The 15,773-nt window shown below is 53.0% G+C and overlaps 1 protein-coding gene, 1 non-coding gene and 1 pseudogene across 2 annotated transcripts in view; all 3 read right to left on the bottom strand.

Annotated features, from left to right (window-relative positions):
- The window catches only part of LOC138243427 (scavenger receptor cysteine-rich type 1 protein M130-like), a 359,441-nt gene that overhangs the window by 86,767 nt on the left and 256,901 nt on the right, over positions 1 to 15,773 (bottom strand). The window lies entirely within an intron of this gene.
- On the bottom strand, positions 12,309 to 12,427 carry LOC138217987 (5S ribosomal RNA; annotated as a pseudogene).
- On the bottom strand, positions 12,965 to 13,083 carry LOC138216322 (5S ribosomal RNA). Its single transcript, XR_011180033.1, has one exon. It is a non-coding gene; the product is annotated as a 5S ribosomal RNA (ribosomal RNA).

Genomic DNA, 15,773 nt, shown 5'->3' with positions numbered 1-15,773 from the left:
CCTGACACCCACCCCTCCATTCTCTGCATAAAGCAGTGTCGTCAGGCCCAGACATCCCACCCCTCCACTCTCTGCGTAATGCGGTATCGTCAGGCCTTGACATCCAAACCCCGCCACTCTCTGCGTAAAGCAGACATGTTACAGACATTTACAACAAAGACATATTATAAAATATTGACATATACTGTAGGCGGCTGGAGCATTATTGGGAGACAGACTCACTGTTCCTCAGGCTGTGACAGGAGATCACATACTGGGCTGCCAGATCAACTGAGTTCCCTCCTCCCTCTCCCAGTAGGATTGGGACCCATTGTGATTCTGGCAGGTGTGGGAACTCTGGGATTAGATTTCTGAATTTCGGGAAGAATGTTTCTCTAATCCCAGAGTATCTGTCACAGTGCAGTAGGAAGTGCACCTCTGTCTCTATTTCTCCCCGCTGGCAGTGGGAGCACAGCCTGTCCTCTCTGGGCAGCCAGGTCTGCCTGTGTCGCCCAGTTTCTATGGCCAGGTTGTGGTCACTGAGCCTGTACTTCGTTAGGGTCTGTTTCTGTTTATTTTTTATTTTGGTCAAATATTCAGCTAGTGTGTATTGTCTGTTTAAGGTTCTGTAGCATTCCAGTTTATGTTGTGTTTGTGTGTGTGTGTCCCAGTGTGTGAGATATTGCTGTTTGATCTGTGCTGTGATGTGGTTGAGTCTGGGTTGTGGTGCTCTAGCAGTGCTGTCCTGAGGTTGGTTAGTGTCGGTGTCACTCACTGCGAGTGTGATCTCAGCAGAGTCTCTGTACTCTTGGGACACTTGACTCACCTGTCTCTCTCTTTCTCTCCCTGTGCTGTCTCTCTCCTGCCCCCTCTCCCTCCTCGGACTCCAGCTGGAGGAGGTCCAATCACCACCTCCTGTGAGACAGAAGAAAAATAAGGTGGGTAATGCTCTGATCCTCTCTTTACTCCTGTCCAGTGTCCAGTCAGTGTCCAGTCAGGGTGTCTGTATGAACCCCTCTCTCTCTCAGTGCAGTGTTCATGTACTGGAGTGTCCAGTCAGTGTGTCTGTATGAACTCCTCTCTCTCTCAGTGCAGTGTTCATGTACTGGAGTGTCCAGTCAGTGTGTCTGTATGAACCCCTCTCTCTCAGTGCAGTGTTCATGGACTGGAGTGTCCAGTCAGTGTGTCTGTATGAACCCCTCTCTCTCTCAGTGCAGTGTTCATGTCCTGGAGTGTCCAGTCCGACTCTTGACGTGACTCTCCTGTCTCTGCTTCAGAAGCGCTGGTGCGTCTTTTTAAACTCCCTGAGCTGCGTGTCGGTGGAGAGAGATGATCAGGACGAGCCGATGGAGGCGGCGGAGACCGTGGGTCAGGAGAGGAAGAGCGAGGGAGAGGAGGAGCAGGCTGCCGGGAAGGACAAGAAGAGGAAGAGGAGGTGCAGGTGAGCAGACAGGGGGGCGCCGCCCGGTCGTGTCTGTGATTCAAGGAGGAGTCTCCTCTTGCGGTTTGATGTCATGGTGACGTCTGTGTCTGTGTCCCTCACACCTGCAATAACAATATTCTTTCCAGGTTCCTTTCCTGGTTCTCTGCCAGCTAAGATCTGGACTGGACTTGACTGGACTGGACTGGACAGGAGCTGAGGGACACCAGACTGGACTGGACTGGAGCCTAGGGACACCAGACTGGACTGGACCGGAGCTGAGAGACACCAGACTGGACTGCACCGGAGCTGAGAGACACCAGACTGGACTGGACTGGAGCTGAGGGGCCCCAGACTGGACTGGACCGGAGCTGAGAGACACCAGACTGGACTGGACTGGAGCTGAGGGACCCCACTGTGCTGGACCGAAGCTGAGGGACCCCAGACTGGACTGCACCGGAGCTGAGAGACACCAGACTGGACTGGACTGGAGCTGAGGGGCCCCAGACTGGACTGGACCGGAGCTGAGAGACACCATACTGGACTGGACTGGAGCTGAGGGACCCCAGACTGTGCTGGACCGAAGCTGAGGGACCCCAGTCTGGACTGAAGCTGAGGGACCCCAGTCTGTGCTGGGCCGAAGCTGAGGGACACCAGACTGTGCTGGACCGAAGCTGAGGTGAAAATGCCGTGTCTTTTCCCCGCAGGACAGGGGGGGGGACTCGTGTTTTTTGGACGTGGCGTGGCCCGAAATTTCTGCCCTTGGCCGCTAGAGGGGGGTGGAGGTTGGTCTTTCTTTGACTTGGGGGTAGGGGGGGTGCTAATTTCACTGAACCAAACCCCACGGAAACCCGTGTTGGACGTGGGGGTGCTGAATGCGCCCTCGACGTGATTTTGTTTTTAAATTCAAGTGCAGCTTTTGTTACCCTTGTGCCGGAAACAGCTGGACCCGTTTCCCCTGCCTGTCCGAGGTGGCGACTACCGGGGTCGTACAGGGACACCCGGCTGGCCGCTGAGAGTTGGAAAAATAAAATGTCCACCTAAAACAAAAACAACCGCGAAAAATGTCGGCCATTTTTGTTTCGCGGCCGAGCCGTGAGCGCGTCGGGGGCGACATCACGGGGGCGTCACAATGAGCCGCCTGACGTCACAGAGCGGCGGATTCTAGCGGGGGGGCGGCGCCGGAGCCCCGTGAGCTCAGAGGAGTGAAGAGAGAGGAGGAGGAAAGGACTATATAGCGCTTTCTAAACACGTGTTTCTTCCAAAAAAGATTCGCGGGTTACTTCGACTTCACTCTGAAGTATCCCCGTGAAATCGGTAAGTCAGTTAAAAATGCCGCTGTCGAGAAATAACAAAATAAGTTGAGAAATAAGTTGTTTTTTTTCCCGTTACTCCACTCTTATGGGTGTGATCGTGCTGTAAAAAGATATTGAGAGGAGGTGCACCTCTACACAGAGAGTGGTGGGGGTGGGGAACAAGCTGCCCAGCCCTGTGGTTGAAGCCGATACCCTGGCTTCTCTCCAGACACAGCTGGGTGAGCTCCTCCAGTCAGGACAGGAGGGTCTACTGTACACAGAGAGTGGCGGGGGTGTGGAACAAAGCTGATACCCTGGCTCCTCTCCAGACACAGCTGGGTGAGCTCCTCCAGTCAGGACAGGAGGCTCTTCTGTACACAGAGGGGGGCGGGGGTGGGGAACAAGCCGCCCAGCTGTGTGGCTCCGCCCCCTCCCCTCTGTGACTCTGCTTGTCTCGGCAGGACGATGGACCGACAGAGATGCCGCACGCCCGTGCGCGGTCGCAGCAGGACCCGGGCCCGGCGAGGCGTCATAAGTCCACCCCTCCCGCCCGCCGTCCAGCGTCCAGCCCTCCTCCGACTGGCCTCTCCGCCCCCAGCAGCGCTCGCTGTATTATAATAATAATAATAATAATAATAATAATAATAATAATAAACTTCACTGATAGAGCACCTTTCACACACATAGCAGCGCAAAGCGCTTGACAGACCAGGTCTCACTGTAACACCTCCAGACGAGGAGAGACAGTTCCAGTGGTGATCTTGACTGGGGACACGCCTCGGCTCAAGAGACAGGGTCGCGGGTCCGAGGAAAACCAAGCTGCAGGTCCATTATGGCCTTCTGAGAGCACAGATTGCCTCTGAACGTCCCACACTCTTCCTGGACACACTGTAGAGACTCACCTGTCCAGACTCTTACTGGACTCACTGTACACACTCACCTGTCCAGACTCTTACTGGACACACTGTACACACTCACCTGTCCAGACTCTCACTGGACATACTGTACACACTCACCTGTCCAGACTCTCACTGGACACACTGTAGAGACTCACCTGTCCAGACTCTTACTGGACACACTGGTCAGACTCACCTGTCCAGACTCTCACTGGACACATTGTAGAGACTCACCTGTCCAGACTCTTACTGGACACACTGGTAAGACTCACCTGTCCAGACTCTCACTGGACACACTGTAGAGACTGCCCAAGGCCCCTAGTCTCGACACGACTGGGCTGGGCTATGTGGTCAGAGCTGTCTCAGAGATGGGCTGTTTGGCGTCTTCACAGGTCACACCGGTCAGGCCGAACCTGGACTGTCAGCGGGAGAGGTCCCGGCCCAAGTCCCGGTGCTTTTCCGTAAGTCTGACCCGGTCGCCTTCCGCGAGACTGGACCGGCCGCCCTGTGGTGGGCCCGGTGCCCCACATCTACCCTACAGCTCCCCCCACTGACCCCTAAACTCCCGATACCCTACAGCTCCCCCCACTGACCCCTAAACTCCCGATACCCTACAGCTCCCCACTCTGACCCCTAAACCCCCGATACCCTACAGCTCCCCACACTGACCCCTAAACCCCCGATACCCTACAGCTCCCCACACTGACCCCTAAACTCCCGATACCCTACAGCTCCCCACACTGACCCCTAAACCCCCGATACCCTACAGCTCCTCACACTGACCCCTAAACTCCCGATACCCTACAGCTCCCCACACTGACCCCTAAACCCCCGATACCCTACAGCTCCTCACACTGACCCCTAAACTCCCGATACCCTACAGCTCCCCACACTGACCCCTAAACCCCCGATACCCTACAGCTCCCCACACTGACCCCTAAACTCCCGATACCCTACAGCTCCCCCCACTGACCCCTAAACTCCCGATACCCTACAGCTCCCCACTCTGACCCCCACAGTCCTGATGGCCGAGAGGTCTCTGCTTGCTGTAGTCATTCAGTGAGCTCTGTGGACCTGACCTCTGTCTTGTGTCCTCATTTCCAGCGTCTCCTAGTGGTCCGGCATTTCACACGACCTGAAGGTGAGATCTGGGGAGGAGACAGAGCACCCCCTAACACCCCTGAGCTGGGTTACAGGGTAAGACAGCTTCTTACTGTTGGACACACCTGTCCCCACTCTTACTGGACACACTGGACACACTCGCCTGTCCAGACTCTTACTGTCCACACTCACCTGTCCAGACTCTCACTGGACACACTGTCCACACTCACCTGTCCAGACTCTCACTGGACACACTGTCCACACTCACCTGTCCACACTCTCACTGGACACACTGTACACACTCACCTGTCCACACTCACTGGACACACTGTCCACACTCACCTGTCCAGACTCTCACTGGACACACTGTCCACTCTCACCTGTCCACACTCTCACTGGACACACTGTACACACTCACCTGTCCACACTCACTGGACACACTGTCCACTCTCACCTGTCCACACTCTCACTGGACACACTGTACACACTCACCTGTCCGGACTCTTACTGGACACACTGTACACACTCACCTGTCCAAACTCTCAGTGGACACACTGTACACACTCACCTGTCCAGACTCTTACTGGACACACTGGACATACTCACCTGTCCAGGCGTAGTCTCTGCTCCTCATCCCCCCTGCGTTGTGTCTCCCCCTCTCCCCGCTGGACAGAATCCCGTGGTGTCTTCTTGTCTCCCCGAGCTCGTCCAGAAGCTGGAGAGGGCGGCCGAGCTGCAGCTGGAGCTCCCGGGGTCACCCGGCTCGTCCCGCTCGGGCTCGCCCGGCTCGTTCCGCTCGGTGTCCCCCCCCTCCTCGCCCGAGAGCCCCCTCCGTCCTTCTGTCTGAGTCTCTGTCTCTCTCCCTCTCTCTTTCCATGTCTCCCTGCTCTCTGTCTGTCCTGTGTTGTCCCAGCTGGGTCTCCCTCCCTCCTCTCTCTCTCCGTGTGTCTCCCTGCTCTCTGTCTGTCCTGCGTTGTCCCAGCTGGGTCTCTTTCCCTGTGTCTCTCCGTGTGTCTCCCTGCTCTATGTCTGTCCTGCGTTGTCCCAGCTGGGTCTCTCTCCCTGTGTCTCTTCGTGTGTCTCCCTGTCTGTCTCTCTGTCTGTCCTGCGTTGTCCCAGCTGGGCCTGTCTCCCCGGCTCTCTGCCTTCAGCTCTGTTCGCCGATTTCCCGCCAGCCCGTCTCTCTCTCAGCCTGTCTTTTAACTTGCAGGAGGAAGAGGAGGTGGAGACAGCTCCTCCGGCAGGAGAGAGGAAGGAGGTCAGTGCTGGTCTCACCCTGCCTCCTGTCCTGTCTGTGGTGGAGTTTCGCCATCTTGTCTGTCCCTGGGTCTCAGTGTCTCTCTCTCTTTCAGCCCTGTCTGTCAGTGTCTCTCTCGGCCTGCTGTCTGTCTGTCCCTGCCTCTCTGTCTCTCTCTCTTTCAGCCCTGTCTGTCAGTCTGTCTGTCCCTCGATCTCAGTGTCTCTGTCTTGGCCTGCTGTCTGTGTCTGTCCCTGCCTCTCTGTCTCTCTCTCTTTCAGCCCTGTCTGTCAGTGTCTCTCTCCTCCTCCTCTCTGTCCTCAGTGTGTCTCTCTCCTCCTCCTCTCTGTCCTGTGGTGTCCAGGCAGTGTGTCTCTCTCCTCCTCCTCTCTGTCCTGTGGTGTCCAGTGGGTCAGTATTAGTGGGCTACACCCAGGCTCACTCACTGTGAGTGTGATCTCAGCAGAGTCTCTGTGCTCTTGGGACACTTGACTCACCTGTCTCTCTCTTTCTCTCCCTGTGCTGTCCCTCTCCTGCCCCCTCTCTCTCTCCTCGGACTCCAGCTGGAGGAGGTCCAATCAGCACCTCCTGTGAGACAGAAGAAAAATAAGGTGGGTAATGCTCTGATCCTCTCTTTACTCCTGTCCAGTGTCCAGTCAGTGTCCAGTCAGGGTGTCTGTATGAACCCCTCTCTCTCTCAGTGCAGTGTTCATGTACTGGAGTGTCCAGTCAGTGTGTCTGTATGAACCCCTCTCTCTCTCAGTGCAGTGTTCATGTACTGGAGTGTCCAGTCAGTCAGGGTGTCTGTGTGAACCCCTCTCTCTCAGTGCAGTGTTCATGTACTGGAGTGTCCAGTCAGTGTGTCTGTATGAACCCCTCTCTCTCTCAGTGCAGTGTTCATGTACTGGAATGTCCAGTCAGTCAGGGTGTCTGTGTGAACCCCTCTCTCTCTCAGTGCAGTGTTCATGTACTGGAGTGTCCAGTCAGTGTGTCTGTATGAACCCGTCTCTCTCTCAGTGCAGTGTTCATGTCCTGGAGTGTCTAGTCAGTGTGTTTGTATGAACCCCTCTCTCTCTCAGTGCAGTGTTCATGTCCTGGAGTGTCCAGTCCGACTCTTAACGTGACTCTCCTGTCTCTGCTTCAGAAGCGCTGTTGCGTCTTTTTGAAGTCCTTGAGCTGTGTGTCAGTTGAGACAGAAGATCTGGACGAGCCGATGGAGGCGGCGGAGACCGTAGCTCAGGAGAGGAAGAGCGAGGGAGAGGAGGAGCAGGCTGCCGGGAAGGACAAGAAGAGGAAGAGGAGGTGCAGGTGAGCAGACAGGGGGACGCCGCCCGGTCGTGTCTGTGATTCAAGGAGGAGTCTCCTCTTGTTGTTTGATGTCATGGTGACGTCTGTGTCTATGTCCCTCACACCTGCAATAACAATATTCTTTCCAGGTTTCTTTCCTGGTTCTGTGCCTGCTAAGATCTGGACTGGACTGGACTGGACTGGACTGGACCAGAGCTGAGGGACACCAGACGACTGGACTGGAGCCTAGGGACAATAAGCTGGACTGGACCGGAGCTGAGAGACACCAGACTGGACTGGACTGGAGCTGAGGGACCCCAGACTGTGCTGGACCTAAGCTGAGGGACCCCAGTCTGGACTGAAGCTGAGGGACCCCAGACTGTGCTGGACCGAAGCTGAGGGACCCCAGTCTGTGCTGGACCGAAGCTGAGGGACCCCAGTCTGTGCTGGGCCGAAGCTGAGGGACACCAGACTGTGCTGGACCGAAGCTGAGGGACCCCAGTCTGTGCTGGACCGAAGCTGAGGGACCCCAGACTGGACTGGACTGGAGCTGAGGGGCCCCAGCCTGGACTGCACTGGAGCTGAGGGGCCCCAGTCTGGACTGGACTGAAGCTGAGGGACCCCAGACTGTGCTGGACCGAAGCTGAGGGACCCCAGTCTGGACCGAAGCTGAGGGACCCCAGTCTGTGCTGGACTGAACCTGAGGGACCCGAGACTGTGCTGGACCGAAGCTGAGGGACCCCAGTCTGGACTGCACTGGAGCTGAGGGACACCAGACTGGACTGGAGCTGAGGGGCCCCAGACTGGACTGGACTGGAGCTGAGGGGCCCCAGACTGGACTGGACTGGAGCTGAGGGACACCAGACTGGATTGGACTGGAGCTGAGGGACACCAGACTGGACTGGACTTTTGTAAAGCATCAATAAAATGTTTTTAAAAAACATCTGTTTAGCTTTTGGTTTTTTCCCTCCCCCCCCCCCCCAAGGTTGCTGATGGGAGAGGTGTGAGTGGGGCCAGCAGGGGGCACTCTCACCCTGCGGTCTGTGTGGGTCCTGATGCCCCAGTATAGTGACGGGGGACACTGGACTGTAAACAGGCGCTGTCCTTCGGATGAGACGTCAAACCGAGGTCCTGACTCTCTGTGCTCATTAACAATCCCGGGGTGTCTCTTGAGAAGAGTAGGGGTGTTACCCCAGTGTCCAGGCCTGATTCCCCCCCTGGTCTTGACCCATCATGGCCTCCTTATCACCCCCCTCTCTGAACTGGCTCCATCCCTCTGCTCTCCTCCCCACTGAGAGCTGCTGTGTGCTGAGCGGACTGGAGCATCATCCAGGTGGGGGCTGCACACTGGGGGGGCTGGAGGGGATCACCCTGACCTTGGAAGAGCTCTGAGGGGAGGGTCCAGACTTATTAATTATTATTATTATTCGTGCTGCACTGGGCTTCAGTCCTGGCAGTGAGAGGGGGACTCTGTGATCAGTACAGATACTCATGACTGTCTAATAATACACGATAGAAATGGAAAACAGGGTAGCGCTGTAGTCCCTTCGAAACGTTTTGAACTGCCAGAAGAAGTTTTCACAACCCGGAATCGTGAAGGTACAGGTCTTCTCCCTTCGTCCGGAGTAAGGTGAGAGGTCACCCCCTCGGGGCGCAGTATCCCCGATGCACCCCCCCACCACCACCCAAAACGACACACACTTCTGTGACGATTGGGAGACCCCGGTTCGACCAGCCCCTGCGGTGGAGGAAATGACCCGCTGGAGAGAACACGCAGACTCCACACAGAAGGGTCACCTCGGCATTTATTCCAACAGCAAAACAACACCAGAGAGAAACGGTCTCCGAAAGATAAGCGCACACCGGGAAAAACACGACGGGGTCATTACAAATGGGAATAGGAGTTCTTTTTTTCTTTTCCGGACGTCAGTTGTATCGTGTCCTGTTGATTTCTCCCGTTTCGAACGGAGTTTAATGTCGCGTTTCTACTTTATTAGAGAGAGGCACTGAACTTTGGGGAATGTGACATCCACCCAGTCTTACTAGTAGGTTGATAAATATAAATGTTCTTTTTCCCCCCGTATGATACCTCGCGAAATTTAAACCCTTCTCACACTACAAGACAGTCCGTCAACATCGCCGCCGCCCGAAGCGCGACCTTCGGTATGACGTTGGCGGAAGGGAGTAGGGTAAGTACGTCACAGCCGGGGGAAGCCCCTATTACGTGAGAGGGGTGCGGCGGGTGACGAGCCCCCGGGGGCGAAGAGAAGTTGATTTGCGTGGGGTGTGGAAACACTACACGACCGGGCAAGCGAGCCGTTTTTTTTTTTGTTTTGTTTTTTCCAGAACATCAGAACAACCGCAGAGATGACCATCGATCCACCTCCAGACGTTTCCTTTTTTGTCCTCTTTGGCCTCCAAAATAAAAAAAAAACTGGGATCCATCGTGGCGTTGCCAAATTAAAACGTCAACCACTTTTCGGGCTTTCGTGCTGTCCATGATGAAACCGTCATGGTTGTGTAAGCATACGTTACGTCACAGACCGGCGGCGCTCGGACGTGAGGAGTGTCGTTACGTTTTTGAAATGGCACGTCAGACAAGATCTCTGACAAGATCTCCGAAAAAACCCAAACCTGTAAGATTAAATTTCAATTCAGTTTTTTTATATAGCGCCTTTCACAACAAGAATGCCCCAAGGCCCCGAACAAAGGAGTTGTTCCACACCCCCGCCACCCTCTGTGTACAGTAGAGCCCCCTGTACTGACTGGAGGAGCTCACCCAGCTGTGTCTGGAGAAAGGCTTTTGGGCTAATTGGCTTCTGGGAAAACTGGCCCTGGTGTGTGTGTGTCCTGTGATGGAGTGCTGTCCTGTCCAGGGTGTGTGAGTGAGTGTGTGTTTGTCATGTGATGGACTGGTTCCTGTCCAGGGTGTGTGAGTGTGTGTGTCTGAGTGTCCTGTGATGGACTGGTGTCCTATCTAGGGTGTGTGTATGTCCTGTGATGGACTGGTGTCCTGTCCAGGGTGTGTGAGTGTGTGTGTGTGTCCTGTGAGTGACTGGTGTCCTGTCCAGGGTGTGTGAGTGTGTGTGTGTCCTGTGATGGACTGGTGTCCTATCTAGGGTGTGTGTATGTCCTGTGATGGACTGGTGTCCTGTCCAGGGTGTGTGAGTGAGTGTGTGTGTGTCCTGTGATGGACTGGTGTCCTGTCCAGGGTGTGTGAGTGTGTGTGTCTGTGTGTCCTGTGATGGATAGATGGTACCAAGCCTGGACACCCATGAGACACTGGCTTCCTCAGAAGACTCTCACGGAGGGCACACTGTCCCTAACCCGGGTCCAGAAGAAACTACAGTGATCTATAATTCCTGCGCCTCGGAAGGGTTTATGACGTCTATGTCTGGCGCCCGCACCCGTGGACCAGCGGTTTGGCGTCGCGCTCCGCAGCTCGAGCTTCGGTGCGAAGCAGGGCGGGAGGGAGTTGATGTGGCTCCGGCGCCATCTTTGCTGGTGAGTCAATTGTGACCGTTGCGGTACAATAAACCATCAATAAACCTTTTCCCACCCCGTCCAGTATTTCTGTCGCGGCCCACGTCCCTTACAATCGACAAACTATAAAAAAAACAGTAGCCCTTCGCAACATTACACGCCATTTATTTTATTTTAAACGTCCGCTAGATACGCAGGTGGCTCGATACCTGTCTTATCCTCGCCGGCGTCTTTATACCGGCAAGTGAATTTTATTTGGGGTCCCTCAGAATTGGGTGAATGGCGGTGAATGGATTTTCTGAGTAACCGTGTAGCGACTAACGTAAGGAAAAAAAAGTTGTCTTTCCCTACGAAGACGTTTTGGTACAGGACTTTCTTTAAATATCAGTTGTGCATAGCGTTTTACAAAAAGTTGATGATGATCTTGGAGATAATTGCAAAGGAAAATTGAGATAACTACCAAAACATTACGTGTGAAACGACAGGACAGAACTTTGAACCCACAAAGAAACAAAGGTATGAAATATTGCCTCGTCATGGGGGGTTGATAATTGTAGTAAGTGTTCCTAATTTTCGTAAAGAAATGTATATTATGGGAGTCACACGTGAGATTTAGTGTATATACGTTTCATATTGTGCATATATACGGGGTTAAAAAGTGGAATGAGTATGATTATAAACTCGTGTGTCCTATAATCAGATAATTTTTGAACAAGCTTTGATTAGACAGGTGAAAAACAACATCAGATCCTTTTTTTTAATATATTCTCACGTCTGAATATCAGCTTCTCCCCTCTGGCCAACATTTTAGGGCTCCCAGGTGTAGATCCCAAATTGAAACAAATTTTAATTTGTTACCCAGTTAAACAGTTAATAGAAGTGAGTGACCAGGGTAAATAAAGGTGGGTCAGTGTAAACTGTTTATTCTGGACCAGACTTCGTCATGTGTGATATGTCATGACTTCTTATATTAAGTTTTATCTTTATATTTAGTTCTACATGTGTAATAGATGCGATGTGTGTCCATAAAAAGGTTTCTCCAGGGGAAAATCAAGTTGGTTTTAAAACCGTGTTTCCTTTTTAGGGTACGTTTGCATTCCAAGTGTGAAGTTTTTACCTTTTTATCATATTTTGGATGTGAATCCGTGGTATTTTTGCTGAGACAAGTTGCCTTTCTTATACGCGGAGGGATCTGCTCGTGAGATGTCCGCTTGGTCCATTTCTGAGCTCAGTATAAGGTGTAGAAAGCATGACTGTCATCATAACCCGCCTCTCACCCAGGTGTGGAATAATGTTGTGACTATTGCTTCAGCAATAACATGCTGATTGCATGTTTCTAGATGGGTATAACAGAGATCTCAACTACTGAGGGGCCTTATTAATAAAGTCTCCACAGTCGAAGCGCTATGTCTCTTTTCAGCTGGCGATAAACCTTTCCTCGATCCTTTGCGGACTTGTAAAACTGTTCCTGATCAGAATAAAAAACGCTCACGCTAATACACAAGCACCCGTGTCTCGCCAAAGCTGACAAATAGACGGACAAGCCGCACTGCACGTGTGAACAGGGGAATGAGCGAGCGAGCGGGGATAGGGCGCCTCCTGCGCTTAAAAGCTTACAGCACCTGGTATTCCCAGGCGGTCTCCCATCCAAGTACTAACCAGGCCCATCCCTGTTTAACTTCCAAGATCCAACGAGATCAGGCGTGCTCAAGGGGGTGTGGCCATAAACGAGAGCAAGGCTCGCTGGCACCCTTCTTATTGAGAGGACAGCTCCGTCACCTCTTTTACGACGCTGCTTTTTTTCCCTTGCGTTTTTCTCTTCTTCCCACGTTCTCTCTCTTCACTGCCTTCGTCCCCGCTCTATTTCACTTCAGCCTTTCACTCTTGCTTCCTTCCAATGAGGACGGAGCTGCGGGAGAAAGGGCGCTATAGAGGATCGCTGTGGAGAGCTGCTGCTGTGCTTTGACATCTGAGCTCTGTGGAAAACGATCTCAATACAATTCTGAAAAACGCGACTCCCCGAACGCCAGCCGAACAAGTCTCCACAGCCGAAGCGCTGTGTCTCTTTTCAGCTGGCGATAAACCTTTCCTCGATCCTTTGCGGACTTGTAAAACTGTTCATGATCAGAATAAAAAACGCTCACGCTAATACACAAGCACCCGTGTCTCGCCAAAGCTGACAAATAAACAGACGGACAAGCCGCACTGCACGTGTGAACAGGGGAATGAGTGAGCGAGCGGGGATAGGGCGCCTCCTGCGCTTAAAAGCTTACAGCACCTGGTATTCCCAGGCGGTCTTCCATCCAAGTACTAACCAGGCCCATCCCTGTTTAGCTTCTGAGATCAGACGAGATCAGGCGTGCTCAAGGGGGTGTGGCTGTAAACGAGAGCAAGGCTCGCTGGCACCCTTCTTATTGAGAGGACAGCTCCGTCACCTCTTTTACGACGCTGCTTTTTTACCGGGGTAAAGTTAGCTTGAAGTTCGAAAACGATTTTGCCACGCCTGTAGCGTTTACACGAAACCTCTTAGAATCGCGAGAATACTTGCTTTGTGCATAAAATACATTGTGAATGCTTTCTCAGCCTTTACTTTTTCGTTTATATTACATTTTTTGGACCAAGCACGAATATTCTTTTGTCCATATCTTCGCAACGGAAGCACAGAACGCCTTCAAACCAAATGCATTTTAAAGACCACGACGTGGATATTTCCACAGCCTCTACATCAAAGTATCAGTGAGCTAATTATCTTTTTTTAAACCTCCGGTTTTTCATCGATGCGTAATTACGCACTAACTGGAACCCGGGGGACTGATGGATACACAAGTTCACAACGCGAGAAATACTGTTCAATACGGCTTCATGCGAAAAACCCGTATATGACCATAGGAAGCATAACAGCGCAGTCTCCAATTACCCAGACTGTAAGCACGGGAATAAAGCTTTGTCTGAATTCTGAAACCCTTCCTTTGCGTCCTGTTTTCATTCAGGTAAGAGTCAACTATGCACAATACTACTGACAGCAGGAAGATTAAAATATTCTTTACTCAGCAGCTTATTAAAAAAAGCTCCCATGATGTTCAAACCGATTTTTTACACAGAACACTGACACAGCTTTGCGTTCTGAATCTCTCTTTTTGTTTATTTAATGTGGCACAATGTACTTGGACAGGGGTATTCTGTTCACAAACCAATAGCATTTAAACCACAGCACCCACAATGCTGCAAGTAAGTGTTTTACACACTAAGCAGAGAGCGATGTCTTCCTCGTTAGTATAGTGGCAAGTATCCCCACCTGTCACGCGGGAGACCAGGGTACATCAGGACATGCATTGAAGTGAAAGCAGGATATGCTGCGACATCCACTGTGCAGATCCCGCCACACTAAGAGGTGAGTGGGTCTGTTCGATCACAGCGCTAGGCGAATCCCCAAACAGTGTGCGTGACAACAAACGAAACGGGCCTGTTTCCGCCCAGTTTCGTTCCGGGGAAATCGGGCCCAGTAGTGGCGGGATCTGTATAGTGCATGTCGCAGCGCTTCAATGTGCTTCCTGATGTCCTACCCCGAGAACAGAAAAGACAGCATCCACAGCAACAACAGCTCAGGTCTCTGCACAGGAGCTAAGCTGCCCTCATCTCCGCTGCTCTGCGGCTCCTGCGGAGTGGAGTCCTGCCTGGAGCCGTGTTTGCAGGCGACGTCTCCCTGCGCCCTGTCTGTGCGTCGTGTCCGAGAGCTCCTGGGAGGAAGAGAGAGCCCTCCCACTCAAGGGCTTTTCCACGGTCTGTCTGAGGAGGGGCGGGTGTGTCCAGTAGCTTATCGAGCGGAAGCCTGGGGCGGCGGAGAGCTGTGATCGTGCAGACCTTGAAGTGTCACCTCTTTGTCTGCTTTCCCGCCCCCCCAACGCCCAAGCTCTGCTCCAAAGTAGCCCGGCAACCCCTCACACCTGCACCTTTCACAACCTAAGGTGTGGTCATGAGACACCCGTGGGGTGTTGTTCTGTTCTTGCTAATTGTTTCCTGCCCGTCGCAGGCAGAAGTCCATGCGAGGAAGATGCGCTGGACAGAGCTCAGAGGGCGCACCTGGGTGGCTTTCCTTCTGAGTGACGTTCCTGCAACACTCTCCCGCTCCTCTTGGTGCGCTCATGCCGCAACACAGGAAGGCTGGAGCAGGTGGATGTGGAGAGTGTTAGACTGAAGATTTAAAGGTCCCTGGTTCAATCCCGGGTTTCAGCGTTTTGTTTCATTAAGCCCTCTGTTCCTCTCTGCAGCTCCCCCTTCCTAAAGTGACGCTTCCCTTTCTCAGCCTGAAACGCAAGTGAGACATGAGAAGCAGTCCTTGCAGGTTTCCGTAGCGTAGCGGCTGTCACATCAGCCTAACACCTGAAAAGTCCCCGGTTCGAGACTGGGCAGAAACAGCCTTGTTTTGCACACTCCTGTACTTCACAGAGGTCTTGAGCGACCGGTCATTTGTTGCCAATGTATTTCCGGTGCCTTCATGCAGTCTTGTACCAAACGCACGTTCCTTCTGTACGCGGAGCCGATCATTTGCAATTGGGCTGTGCCGACAGACCAGGACGAGCTCTGTCAGCTCAAAAGCAGCGCAGGACCTGCAAGAACAACAGAAAGATTAGCATCCAGCGGGGGCCTCTTAGTGAGCCCAAGATCTCATCAAGAATCGGCTCCAGCAACAGGGCTGGGCGCATTGTTCCATTCTCCGCCCACTCTCGGTGTAAACAAGTCCCTCCTGGTCTCTGCTTGAAATGCACTTTCCTGCGTTGGCTTTGGTGTAACTGGCTTCCCCTGCATGGGCGAATGTGAAGAAGATCCTTATTAAGTCATAGATGAAAACCGAGAAGAGGTCGGAGTGGCCTCTGTCGTTCATCAACGATCCATTCAGGCAGTACTCCTCTGTAAAGCGCCATTCGTTCACATCGATTGGCTTTTTTTTGCCTTCATTAGTGCAAGCAGTAAAAGCAGTAATAGCAGAGGCCCCTATTCTGCCATGACCCGGATTCGAACCGGGGTTGGTGCGGCCATACGACAGAAAGCAGTGTCGTCAAGCCCTGACATCCCTC

The sequence above is a fragment of the Lepisosteus oculatus genome, chromosome 14 (genome assembly GCF_040954835.1).
Source record: "Lepisosteus oculatus isolate fLepOcu1 chromosome 14, fLepOcu1.hap2, whole genome shotgun sequence".
Taxonomy (NCBI): domain Eukaryota; kingdom Metazoa; phylum Chordata; class Actinopteri; order Semionotiformes; family Lepisosteidae; genus Lepisosteus; species Lepisosteus oculatus.
The sequence above is the reverse complement of the archived record's forward strand: the minus strand, read 5'-3'. Positions and strand labels throughout refer to the sequence as shown.